This window comes from Dendropsophus ebraccatus, chromosome 7, assembly GCF_027789765.1.
Source record: "Dendropsophus ebraccatus isolate aDenEbr1 chromosome 7, aDenEbr1.pat, whole genome shotgun sequence".
Taxonomy (NCBI): Eukaryota; Metazoa; Chordata; class Amphibia; order Anura; family Hylidae; genus Dendropsophus; species Dendropsophus ebraccatus.
The window spans coordinates 34319953-34334643 of record NC_091460.1 but is presented as its reverse complement, the minus strand read 5'-3'; positions in this window follow the sequence as shown (position 1 = coordinate 34334643).

Sequence of the window (14691 nt, the reverse complement as noted above, 5' to 3'; positions counted from 1 at the left end):
TTGGTAGATAGGGAAAGGATTAACAGAGCCCAGTTACTGCAGATTACTTGTTAGACTAACTGTGTAGACAAGGTCAGCTGAACAGAGTCCTGGTTTATGGAGCTTACTTGTTGGCTTTACTGTGCAGATATGGACAAAATTAACAGAGCCCTGTTTATGTAGCTTACTTCTTAGCTTTACTGTGTAGACAGGGTCAGTTGAACAGAGCCTTGTTTATGCAGTTTACTTGTTATGTAGTAATTTTATTATAAGAGGGTGAATAATTTAATAACTGCTGTATTGTACTGCTAGAGGCTCAGATAGGGCAGAATGTTAATAATATACACAGTGATAATACACACAGATCAGGCATAATATTAATGCTAATAGCCTGTGGAGTGCAAAATATATATATATATATATATATATATATATATATAAACACAATGATAGAATAATATAGAAAACTTTTAACTACGATCAACCCCCAAACTCTCTAGATCACCTGGTCTAGTTACTCTTTATGCAATGAAGGACCCAGGCATAGCTTCTGCATTGGGCCAAGGCCATCCAAGCCCTCCACAACTGTTTTTTTTGTGGTAAATCTTGAATACAGGCGACCATGGATCTGCTTGTATTTTCATCATTTATTTCTAGTTGTAGTATACCTTTAAAAAGATTTTCCCTTTTTAACAAAAGTGGCCTCTTTGGGATACTGTAGAGATTTATAATAATAGCCACAGAGTCATTGCAGAAATAAGTAGTGCATTATATACCCTGTTTGGAAAGAGCTGCAGAACAACAGTTTTCCCTAGGTAATGGTTATTCTTATAATGGGGAATATGTTTATAGCAGTTCTGTGATATCATAAAATCATATTTCTGCAGCTTTAGCAATTGTAGCAAGGACTGGTTGACAAGGCCTGTTGTGCTGTGCACTGCAGACACCGAGCAGCTGATGGGTGGGGGTACCATGTGTCGCCACCACACTGATCAGTGACATAACCTATGCTGTGGATAGCTCATCAGTAAGTTATGCCCGGGAAACCCCTTTAACCATAGCATGAAGGTGGCCTTACTCACATAGAGGAAGGTTGATGGTTGTACAACCGTTGAATCAATAATCGTCTAATATAAACCATTGTTTCTCATGGTCCCTTTACACGGAGCGATAATTCGCCCAATCGATCATTTAACAATTTTGAAGCCACGATTTGGCTTTTAACGATCACCGTTTAGACAAATAAATTGTTAGAATTTTTTTTTTAAGATCGCTTAAGCCCATGCCACACATAGGGTGAATCTTTGAAAGACTATTTACACAAAGCGATCTGAGAATTTTTAGTGAACGACCAACGACGATTTGAAAACATGTTGAAAAATCACAATGAACGATTTCTCGATTGTCACTTGATCGTTCAAACGATAATCGTTCCGTATAAACGCACCATAGGCGTAGCCATACACTTTACAGGCCACATTGTCAACTACCATAGTTCAGAATGGCCATACATGATCAACAACACCGTGTAAAGAAGGGATGATCCTTCTGGGAACAACTATCCCCCCCCCCCCGCTACCGTCCCTGCTGACCACCAATTTCTGGTTTCGACACAAGTACCTGCTCAGCCAATCACTGTCTGCAGCGCTGAAACGACTCAACTAAAGATAAGCTGAGCAGATACTTCCTGGTGTCAAGATAAGACATATTACACGGGATGATAATCTGACCTGTCAGGTCAGTGCTTGCGTTCCGCGCTCGCTGTCTGTGCTATTACACGCAGGGAATGAGGGGGAAGTTGTGAGAGGGGCCACCCGAATGATCCTTAGATTGTTTGGGTGGCACATTGAAGTCAGCGGCCGTTTGCCATTGCCGCACCTATTGCAGCAAATCGATGTTGCACAAATCGTGCTCTTTGAACATGTTGAAAGACCGTGATCAGGCGACATGTGAGCTGATTGTGGCGTTTTAACATTTCCTATTACAATAAACAATTATCGGCCTGATCATCCAGCAATCAGCCATAATCGGCCGATAATCGTTTTGTGTAAATGGGCCTTCTGAAGGGGGAGAAATGGGGATTGGTTGCACATTAGTGGCGGGCGATCAAAGCAAATGAGTGCTGCTTTCTTTTCTTCTTTATCAGTCCAACCTATTACTGGTTCTCTGTATATGACTACTGTATAGAGCGGTGCTTATCTGATGTATATGGTAGTATCAACTATCAGTAGTAGAGAAAATATTTCAGGGAATGTTATGTGGTTCTCCATGGGATAAATCCTATGACCATACAATGACGCTATGGTTTTGGAAGTGGTTTTGTTGTTCTTCTTCTTAAATGAAGTCTCACATAAATGTTGTCCTTAAAGGGGTACTCCAGTGAAAATGTTTTTCTTTCAAATCAATTGGTTTCAGAAAGTTATGTAAATTTGTAATTCCCTTCTATTTAAAAAAAAATCTCAAGTCTTCTCATATTTATCAGCTGCTGTATGTCCTGCAGGAAGTGGTCTATTCTTTTCAGTTTGACACAGTGCTCTCTGCTGCCACCTTTGTCCGAGACAGGAACTGTCCGAGCAGGAGAGGTTTTCTATAAGAATTTGCTACTGCTCTGGACAGTTCCTGTCTCGGACAGAGGTGGCAGCAGAGAGCGCTGTGTCAGACTGGAAAGAAAACAACATTTCCTGCAGGATGTACAGCAGCTGATAGGTATGAGAAGACTTGAGATTTTTAAAATAAAAATAAATTACAAATTTATATAACTTTCTGAAACCAGTTGATTTGAAAGACAAAGATTTTCGCTGGATAACCTCTATGAGGAAATATATGTCAGAGAGGAAGCTAATATGACTTCTATGGAGCCCAGGTTTGCTTTTCGCAGCAATCTGTTTTCTACAGTCATGATAAAAATTGTCACTGTCGTATTTTTTATTTTTTTCCCCCAGAAATCAATAGTCCAGGTGATTTTAAGAAACTTTGTAATTGGGTTTATTAGGCAAATATGCCATTATCTGCATTTAAAAGGACTTTCCCTAGGTCCCTCCCCCCCCCTTCCTCTCTTTAATTCACTGCTCATTATCAGGAAATCTCAACTAGTTTACATCAGTCGGGCCCTGTGTAACCTATGGAGAGGGGAGGGGGGAGGAGGGAGATTAGTTGCCAGCAGAGAGCAGAGAACAAAGGATTACACAGCGGGACCTGTGTGAAAGCCGGTATTCAGAGGTCAGAGAGGTCAGTGCTGACTTCAGAGGAGATAGCCCGGTGATGTAGCTGTAAATTTACTCTTTGTTGTCCTGTTTTTGGTGCCTCATCTCCCTCCACCCCTCCCCTCTCCATAGACAACCATAAAGACAGGGGGGAGAGCTTCAAACTGCTTTTTCATGATAAAAATCCATTTTTCGGCTAATAAACCCAATTACAAAGTTTCTTAAAATCGCCTGGACTATTGATTTCTGCAAAAAAAATTAAACAACAGTGACACTTTAAGGAGTAGGTTTTTATCAGGAAGCATCTGTAGAGGTCTAATCTATATCTTTGCTATACGGTCTCTGGTACCCTATGTATGCCATTGGTTGTCGTTACATATCTAATCAATAGACAACTGTATGCCATTCGTATGGAAGAACTATTTGTGTATCTGTAAAAATCTGAACCGTGTGAATCATTATTGTGACTCACCAGATCACAGATCTTTCCTAGTTCCAGCCCCCATATACATAGATAAATGTGCGAGGAGGATTATGGATCGGTTGCATTTGGCTTGTGGCCTTTTTCATAGCAGAAGTGCTAGAGATATAGGAGACAGATCTAGTCGCTGAGTCAAACATGATTCAGAGTATCTCAGGTGCAGGAAAAACCCTTCCTCCAAGATGTTCCTATCCACAGTACTATGCGGCACTACAGTGATTACAGAACTCCTCGATGGGACCCGTCACTCAGCACTTGCTAATCCTTTCACCGCTAATGATTTTGTCTTTTAATCTTCCTTTACTCTAGAGACCCATCAGTAATCTGCCATTAGCCCGTTCTATTGTGTGAATCATGAATTTTGAAAGTACAATGTACTTATTGTCATGTGTTTTCTAGAGCAGAAATGTAAATTATTGCACTATTTATACCACCAGAGAATGTTTTAAGTGAGGGTTGTATAAGGTTAGAAGAGCGGTCAGCTTTTTTTCCATTAACAACTGGCTGCAATGGGCCATGTGTTGTTTTGCAACTTTAATAATAGTAAAAGCCCATGGATGTGTAGTGCTATGTTAGGTTACTTTCTAAATGTTCTTTGGCTTGATGTTCCCTACAGCACACCAAGAGGTCAGGGAGGGCACTGCAAGTATAATTTATTAGGAGTAAGTCAGTCACATGTAACTAGTACCTAATTTCAGAAGCAAACAATCAATGGCAAACTGCTCAACACTAGTCACAGAGCTCTAGTGGTCCTGTCTATTTGTTTAGCGATCTACACACCTACACATATCAAAGATGTCAAACTTTTTTTTTTACAATTATGGGTACCCTCTATGGAACTGGACTGCACGCAGCAGCTGGTTGTTAAGCTGTCATGATAACAGTGCCCCCCATGCCTCCAGGGGCCCATGTGCAGTTGCCCAGATGTCCATTCCTAAGTGGATCACACATAGTCTTGTTTTATTTGTTTTCTATAGATCCCACATAGTCTTGTTTTATATATTTTCTATAGATTCCACAGTCTTCTTTTATATATTTTCTATAGATCCCACATAGTCTTCTTTTATATGTTTTCTATAGATCCCACACAGTCTTGTTTTATATGTTTTCTATAGATCCCAAATAGTCTTGTTTTATTTTTTTTTCTATAGATCCCACACAGTCTTGTTTGTCTTATTGCCATATAGTAAAGGCAAAAAAGTGATTTATAATCTGTCGGATCCACACGGTATCTCAACCCTGGACGTCAACATCTAGCACAACAAAGTCTCAGAACATATCTATATCATAAAAATGAAAGTATCTGTCTGTCTGTCCCATATAGACTTCCAAACGCCTGAACCGTTTGACCCCAAATTTGGCAGGCAGATACATTGGGTGCCCGGGAAGGTTATAGCGAAGGTCCCGTCCTTGCCAGATGTACAGGAGAGGAGGGGGGTGCAGAAGGGCGCCCCATAGAGATGAATGGGAAAATCTCCACACTGCACACACAGGTGACATAATTAGCTGCAGATTTGCCCAGCAGTAATGGCAGTTGGGAGCCTTAGCAACCAATAGGATTACTACTTTCATTTTCACAGGGAGCTGTGGTTGCTAGGGCAGCTGCCTCACAACATCCACAGTAATAACTGGTAGACCCCCTACTCCATCTATACAGTACATGTATACAGGGCCCCCTACTCCATCTATACAGTACATGTATACAGGACCCCCTACTCCATCTATACAGTACATGTATACAGGACCCCCTACTCCATCTATACAGTACATGTATATACAGGACCCCCTACTCCATCTATACAGTACATATATACAGGAGCCCCTACTTTAGCTATACAGTACATGTATACAGGACTCCCTATTCCATCTATACAGTACATGTATACAGGACCCCCTACTCCATCTATACAGTACATGTATACAGGACCCCCTACTTCATCTATACAGTACATGTATAAAGGACCCCCTACTCCATCTATACAGTACATGTATACAGGGCAGTATTACCTGCTGCTGCCCTAACCACTAAACCTGAGGACGCCCCATCCTCACTCACCAAGTAGCATGAGGATAGGTAGATAATAGCTCCAGAGGTCACATTTAACACCACCATATCAGACCTGACCAATACCGCCATACCAGACCTGACCAATACCACCATACTGTTACTGGATAACACTGCCATACCAGACCTGACCAATACTGCAATACTGTGACTGGATAACACCGCCATACCAGACCTGACCAATACCACCATACTGTGACTGGATAACACCACCATACCAGACCTTACCAATACCACCATACTGTTACTGGATAACACCTCTATACCAGACCTGACCAATACCGACACACTGTGACTGGATAACACTGCCATACCAGACCTGACCAATACTGCAATACTGTGACTGGATAACACCGCCATACCAGACCTGGCCAATACCACCATACTGTGACTGGATAACACCACCATACCAGACCTTACCAATACCACCATACTGTTACTGGATAACACCTCTATACCAGACCTGACCAATACCACCATACTTTGACTGGATAACACCGCCATATCAGACCTGACCAATACCGCCATACTGTGACTGGATAACACCGCCATACCACACCTGACCAATACCACCATACCATGACTGGATAACACTGCCACACCAGACCTGACCAATAATACCATAACCCCCTTTGAAAAGATTAGATTTTCTGGCAAGTCTGAACAGGAGGTGGAAGACTAGAAAAATAAAAATTTTTTAAAACTTGTTTCCTCCCCCTGCTCCCTGGTGCTGCGCCCATGCAAGGTCCTGCCCTAGGCAGACCACGAGTGCCAAATGGTAAATATGACCCTGCAGGTATACAGGATACTACAGGTATACAGGACCCCAAAACTATACACTACAGGTGCACGGGACCTCCACCAACTATATACGACAGGTAAACAGAACCCCAAACTATACACTACAGGTATACAGGACCTCCGCCAACTCTATACTACAGGTATACACGACCTCCACCGACTATATACTACAGGTATACAGGACCCCAAACTATACAATACAGGTATACAGAATCTCCACCAACTATATACTACAGGTATACAGCACCCCCACAAACTCTATACTACAGGTATACAGGACCCCAAACTATACACTACAGGTATACAGGAACTTCACCAACTATATGTGACAGGTATACAGGACCCCAAACTATACACTACAGGTATGCACCACCTTCACCATCTCTATACTACAGGTATACAGGACCCTCAAACTATACAGTACAGGTATACAGGACCCCCAAACTATATACTACAGAACACTACAGGTATACAGGACCCCAAAACTATACACTACAGGTATACAGGACCTCCACTAACTATACACTACAGGTATAAAGGACCCCAAACTATACACTACAGGTATACAGGAACCCAAAACTATACACTACAGGTATACAGCACCCCCACAAACTCTATACTACAGTTATACAGGACCCCAAACTATACACTACAGGTATACAGGACCCAAAAACTATACACTACAGGTATACAGGAACTCCACCAACTATATACTATAGGTATACAGGACCCTCAAACTATACACAACAGGTATACAGGACTCCCGAACTATATACTTCAGGTATATAAGATCTCCACCAACTCTATACTACAGGTATACAGCACCTCCACCAACTCTATACTACAGTTATACAGGACCCCCACCAACTCTATACTACAGGTTTAATGGATCCCAAACTATACACTACAGGTATACCGCACCTCTATCAACTATATACTACAGGTATACAGGACCCCAAAACTATACACTACAGGTATACAGGACCCCCAAACTTTACACTACAGGTATACAAGACCTCTACCAACCATAAACTACAGGTACACAGGACCCCCAAACTATACACTACAGGTATACAGGACCCCCTAACTATATATTACAGGTATACAAGACCTCCACCAACTATACACTACAGGTATCCAGGACCCTCCAACTATTAACTACAGGTATAAAAGACCTCCACCAACTATACACTACAGGTATACAGCACCTTCACCAACTATATATTACAGGTATACAGGACCCCCAACTATACAGTACAGGTATACAGGACCTCTACCAGCTATACACTGCAGGTATACAGTACTTCCCAAACTATACAATACAGGAACACAGCCCCCCCAATTATACACTACTGGTAGACAGGACCTCCCTCAACTATACACTACAGGTATACAACCCCCCCAACTACACACTACAGGCATACAGGACCCCCTCAACTATACACTACAGATATACAGCCCCCACCCCACCCCCCAACTATACACTACAGGTATACAGGATGGATGTTTGAAGTTTTTAGTTTATTTCTAATGTGCATAAGCTACAATTTACATAAACAGTGCAGAATTGTCGGGTATATAGGGGCATATAGGGCTACTGGCGATTTCCCCTTAAACAAAAAAAAACAAGGACATAGATTGGCCTCCTGGGCACCTTAGAATAAATCTAATTAACACACTGAAACTTTATACCCGGGCAGCGCCGGGTACATTTTCTAGTGTTTTATATATGTTGTGAGAATGCATGCAGTTCTCAAAATCTGTTATTTGGAAACACAAGACACACACACATATATATATATATATATATATATATATATATATATATATATATATGTATAATTTCTGATCTTATACTCACTGTGACAAAACACTTGTTCTAAGCTGTCCGGACAGCATGACTCTCATCACTATTTACACCAGACACTTTGTGTTGTCACCTTCTCCCAAGTGCCTGGGAAGAGTATTTTATATTCTAGGAACCCAGCCAACCATATTTAAACAATTATGTCCAATCTGTGGTTTTGCTTAGCCTGTCACTTAGGTTTTGCATGTGCTTGAAAATAAAGCACAAGAGAACAGTCTGCGGGCCTGACAGATCACACTGTACATACTGCAGAACATCACAGTATTATCTCAGCTATCTGACTCTCATATATTGAGTGAGGAAGTAAATGGAGACATGGTGGACCAAATCAAGCCATGAGCCCCGGGGAAAGACAAAATGTGGTTTCATAGCTTTAACATCCCCCTAGCTCACTTATTTCACTTTCTCATCTCAAAAAGGGGTTGTGGCTTATGGAGGAAAGGGTGTGGCTTATGGAGGAAGAGGTCAGACATATGGAAGAAGGGGTGTGGCTTATGGAGGAAGAGGTGCTATGTATGGAGCAAGGGGTGTGGCTTAGAGAGGGACATGGTGTGGTATTGGACAAAGTGCTCCATAGTAGTAGTGAATGGTGCTGAGCTGCCGTACCAAACCAAACCAAAAATGGTCAAGTGTGCTGCAATTTTTGGAAGAAGGCAGACATGTTTTTCTAATGCTATACAAACTTTTAAAAGTAAATCTGTATTATAAATGGTAAATGGTAGTCGGCCTCAAGAGCTTATAGTTATCTAGGAGTTTTCTTCTCTCATTTTGCACTTGAAGATTTGTTTAACTAAAGCTTAAAGCAAATCTCCATAGGATATGGAATGGGATATGGGATGATCAGTGGTCAGACCCACACTGTGGATAGAGGACAACTATTTAAGATGGGAATAATCCTTTTAAGGGAAACGATCAGCAGGTTTATGCAAACAAGCCTGCTGATATCTCCCTGCAGCCGCGTACATCATCCCTCCAAGGCCGGTCTTTTTCCCTTAGTCGGTTCCACCATTTTAATCAAAAATAAATTTGGAAAAGAGCTCTTTAGGAGCACTGGGGGTATTACTCGTGGGTGTGACTACTCACAGCCACCACTAGGGGGAGCTTAAGAGTTTACTGCAGACTGAATTGTCACCATTAAGCTCAGTGTATAAAGTACAGTATGCAGTAAGATCCTAAACTGCATCTAGTGGGAATAGTCATTTAACTCTACATTTATGCTTCGATTTTGGACTACGTTATCTTAACTTAAAACGTAGCCCGAAACACTATAGAGATGTATAAAGTCAATAATTAGCACCGGATTTTCAGTATATCCAGATTCATAAAACCAAAATGATGTTTATAACGTGACATTTGCATTAAAAGGATATGGATTTATAGATCATCCATAGGATATTATCATTTAATCCATTGTATGGATCTAATTCACTGTCTATCCACACCAATGTCTGAATCCTAAGTAGTAGAAAGCTTTGACTCACCTCTGAAACGCAATGCAAATAATAAAAAGAAACATACAAGTGACTGCTACAAAATTACCACGATTGAAATATATTCTGACCATTACCGGCTTTTGTCATGCATATAAAAAAAAATCATTGCATCAATTCCCATTTCAGCCTTGAATGCTTTGAAAAACTATTCAGCGTGACACAACTGAGAACACATTCTACTAGCAGTCGTATCTACAGAAGAGGTATACATAAGAAGAAGCATGCTATACAAAAAGATATTGATACCCATCTAGCTTTATAAATGGCGTTGTCTAATCAGAGGCATCCTCTAACGGAATAGAGTCGCTGACTTTATATTTAACCAAGCATACCATGACCCTATAGTGTACCCCTATGGTTATACCCAGAGCTAGGATCTAAAAAAAGATCTGGGGCACTAGCCCCAAGCCATGTTTTGCACCTGTCCATTTCCCCACAAAAATCCACTAGCAAACAAAAAACTATATATATATATATATATATATATATATACATGTTTCTGCATAATATAGCACAGCAAGTACTAACAGCGCTATGCACGTGCCAAATAATCCCCCCACACCATGACCACATATGTATTTACTGCGAAGACCGATATAACCACTATTATCCCCATAGAGTGCCCATATAGCAGTGTATACCAGTATTACACAGTAGCTCTGAATAAGTGATTACAGTTACAACCAGTGACTACAGGTGACATTGTCTTTCAGTCATTCTCTTTCCTTTTTTTTCCTCCATCTGACTTTCATGCAGTAATAATGCCCCCCTGTGCCCCCATAAAGTAATAGTGCTCCTCATATAATAATAATGAGCTGTGACCCCATATGGTTATAGTGCTTCTCATATAGTAATAATGTCTCCTGTGCTCTCAAATCGTAATAATGTCCCCTGTGCCCCCTTTTAGTAATAGTGCTCCCCATATAGTAATAACGCCCCTTTGACCCAATATAGTAATAGTGCGCCCCATATAGTAATAATGCCAGCTGTGCCCCCATATAGTAATAGTGCTTCTCATGTAGTAATAATGTCTCTTGTGCCCCCTTTTAGTAATAGTGCTCTCCATATAGTAATGCCCCCTTGTGACCCAATATAGTAATAGTGCGCCCCACATAGTAATATTGCCGGCTGTGCCCCCATATAGTAATAGTGCTCCCCATATAGTATTAATGCCCCCTGTGACCCAATATAAGAATAGTGCTCCCCATATAGTAATAATGCCCCTTGTGACCCAATATAAGAATAGTGCTACCCATTTAGTAATAATGCTCCCTGTGACCCAATATAGTAATAGTGCACCCCATATAGTAATAATGCTTCCTGTGACCCAATATAGTAATAGTGCACTCCTTATAGTAATAATGCTCCCTGTGACCCAATATAGAAATAGTGCTCCCCAAATAGTAATAATGCTCCCTGTGACCAAATATAGTAATAGTGCTCCCCATATAGTAATATTGTCCCCTGTGCCCCCATATAGTAATAATGCCCCCTGCTGTGCCCTCCATATAGTAATAATGTTGCCTGTGCCCCCATATAGTAATAATGCCCCCTGTGCCCCATATAGTAATAGTGTTCCCAATATAGTAATAATGCTCCCTGTGACCCAATATAGTAATAGTGTTCCCAATATAGTATTAATGCTCCCTGTGACCAAATATAATAATAGTGCTCCCCATATAGTAATAATGTCCCCTGTGCCCCCATATAGTAATGATGCCCCCTGTGCCCCATATAGTAACAGTGCTCCCCATATAGTAATAATGCCCCCTATGCCTCCATATAGCAATGAGATATCCCTGTGCCCTATGTAGTAATAATGCCGCCATATTGTAATAATGCCCCCAGTACCCCCATATAGCAATAATCTCCCCTGTTCCCTATATAGTAACAATGTCCCCTGTGCCCTCTATATTGTAATAATACCTCTGCCCCATATAGCAATAATGTTCTGCAATGCCCCTATATTATAATAAAGCTCCCTTTGCCCTTTTACTTATAACACTCCACTGTGGCTAAACGAAAAAAGAAAACAATATTCACCTAATCGTGAGGCCTCCAGCCTGTATGGGTGGGATCTACAGGCAGGCTTGATGGCATCATATCATAACCCTGTCCAGTGCAAGAGTCGTGTCCCATATGTTTATAGGGTGCACATCTGGGTGAAAGAATGGTGGACGGAGCTCACTGCTCGTGCTTCACTATTCTTTGTCACTGTATCTACATCCAGAGGACACAGGTCCAATTGAGAATCCATTCACCTGGAAAAATACGGGGCAACTGGAGGCCCAGTGCTAGTGATGCCCCTGACTGGTATCCTCCTGGTTTTTGGTTCCTTCTTATTAAAGGGTATTCCCATTTGGAAATCTATGGGTCCATTCAGAGTTGGTTGAGAAGCCAAAAACAGCAAAGCTATAGGAGGTGCACTGGAGCGTACATTGGCCCAAGAGTTCCCTATGTCCTATTTGAGGAAACAAGTGATTTAAATAACACGTGAATCTTGGGGGAACCTGTTATAAATTCTATTAACCAGCCAAAGGGGGGGTCAGGGACCCACAACTAGCGGACATTTATAGCATATCGTGTGGGTGTATATGGCCCTTTAAGATCCCTGGTCTTCATTATTGATTTTATATTTCTTGTCTGTCCAGAATTATTTACGCCAACCCGTCATTGTCCATGTTACAATCTAAAGGATAGCCAGGGACCATAACTAATAAGTAGTAATCACTTCCATTAAGGTGTCAGCTTCTTAGATTGGATCCATGATACAGCGCTGTTAGTCCGTCCTAGGATCTCCGCCGTCAAGCTTTGAGTGTCAAGCATAAGTTTTGAGTGTCACAGTAAAACATCATTTTTATATCCTGACATGAAACCAATGGAGAAGAGATCCCATCGTCTGTGACAGTGAGACAAATACTTAGTGCTACTAAGCAGTCACTTAACAGTGTCACCGTGACATTTTATTTTCCAGCTTTTTCACTGAAGGAAGAAATCAAATGAATGAAAAACCATGGGCCTAACATTTTAATAATACGAGGGCCGTCATGTGTCAATTCTAAAGACAGGAGGATGAGGAGGACGTGATGTCTGTCACAATGATGTCATGGTCACCAAGAATAGAAGGAAGTAGGGCAAGGATAATGTTGTGATAGGATTCCTAAGATACCGAGAACTTATAGAAACTATAGAAACTTTTCAACTACCGTACTTTGGTTCTGGTTAAGGTCCTCACCTAACAAGTAGAAGAGATTGACAATGGAAAGCAAGAAATGTCTGACATTATACACTTTGCATTCTTGCAGGGATAAGAGGATGGTTTTAGGGGCTGGCAAACCAGAAAATGAGGGCCCTATTACACGGATTATCGGCCAGATCGGGCCGTGTACTAGAGACAACGATCAACTGATGACAATGATCATCGGCTTATTGTTGGTTTAGGTTTGGACCTAAAACTGTGGATCACTACGTGTAATAGTGATGCGATTCCCCAAACACCTGACACCTTACCTGTCCCCACTCCCGGTCTTCCCTCCTGTGTTCCGCAGCTTCCCATTCCCAGTGGCTGCAATCCGGTCCCGTCGTTCCCGTCCTTTGATTGGCTGAGCGGACTGATGGCTGACAGACCGTTTCAGCAGATAATTGTTTAGTGCTGGTCATGACCAGCTGACACACAATGTCGGCTGATTGGGATTTTTCAACACGCTGTAATAAAACGATCAGCATAGCAACGGTCTGATTTGCGGCGCTCAATAGGAGTCGTGGCGGCAGACTGCTACTCTCTCCTATGGGCCACCCGGACAATCTAAAAATCGTCCAGGCAGCCCCCACACAGCTTATTTTGACGATTTCATTTTATTTTGAAAATTGCAAGTTCAATTTTTAAGAAAACAAAAACCAAGACACTCCTGTGCCATCTCCCAGCTTGTTCCTCCGATCCAGACGAGTTTGAATACTCAGACCCAGAAAAATCTAAACTTTTGACATTTCTTTATGACATGTCAAATTTTGTTTTGTTTTATAAAGACAGTGACACCTTCAGCTGTGCTTAGTGCATAAGACAGTGACACCTAGGGGTGGAGATGCAAAGTACAGTCCTTCAGCCCAGAGCATATACATACAATCAATATCGACCTACACATCCTAGAGATAACAGTGGTACATCTGCTCTGGGACACATCATGAGGAATACAATTTAATGTTTTTAGCAAAAAAAAAAAATGTGAATCATTGATAATGTAAAAAAAAATCAAGATTATTAGGATGGTATTATATAATGGAGTATTATTTCGGTGCTGTATATCTTGGTGGACAAATGTGTTTTTGTTATCTGTTCATACTATATACGGTACTATACACGCTGTAGATGTAGTATTATGTGAATGCTGAATGGCCGTATTATTTAGGTACTGTATATGTGTGCACATATGATGATTTGGGGGAGCACTTTGCCCAGGGTTTTATTTTCTACTACACTGGCAGTACATAGCACAGCATGACCCAGCACAAGAAGGGAGCTCCATCCTGACTTCCCTTCTCCTTTCTGTACAATACTACGAGCCATCATAGGCTTTTCGGTAGTAGTACCTTGTGTGGAATCGCTTTAGGGCCCAGGAGCTTTAATCTACACCTTTGATAACAAAACCTTATGTATTCTCTTTGTTTTATTTATTTCTCTGAATGTGCTTTAGCAAATTTCTTTCATTAGCCTGACATACTCTAGTCTTTTATGTGTTCAGCAATGAAACAATCATTTCACGTCAAGATTATATACAGCTGAAAGGCATTTCCAAACAGCTTCA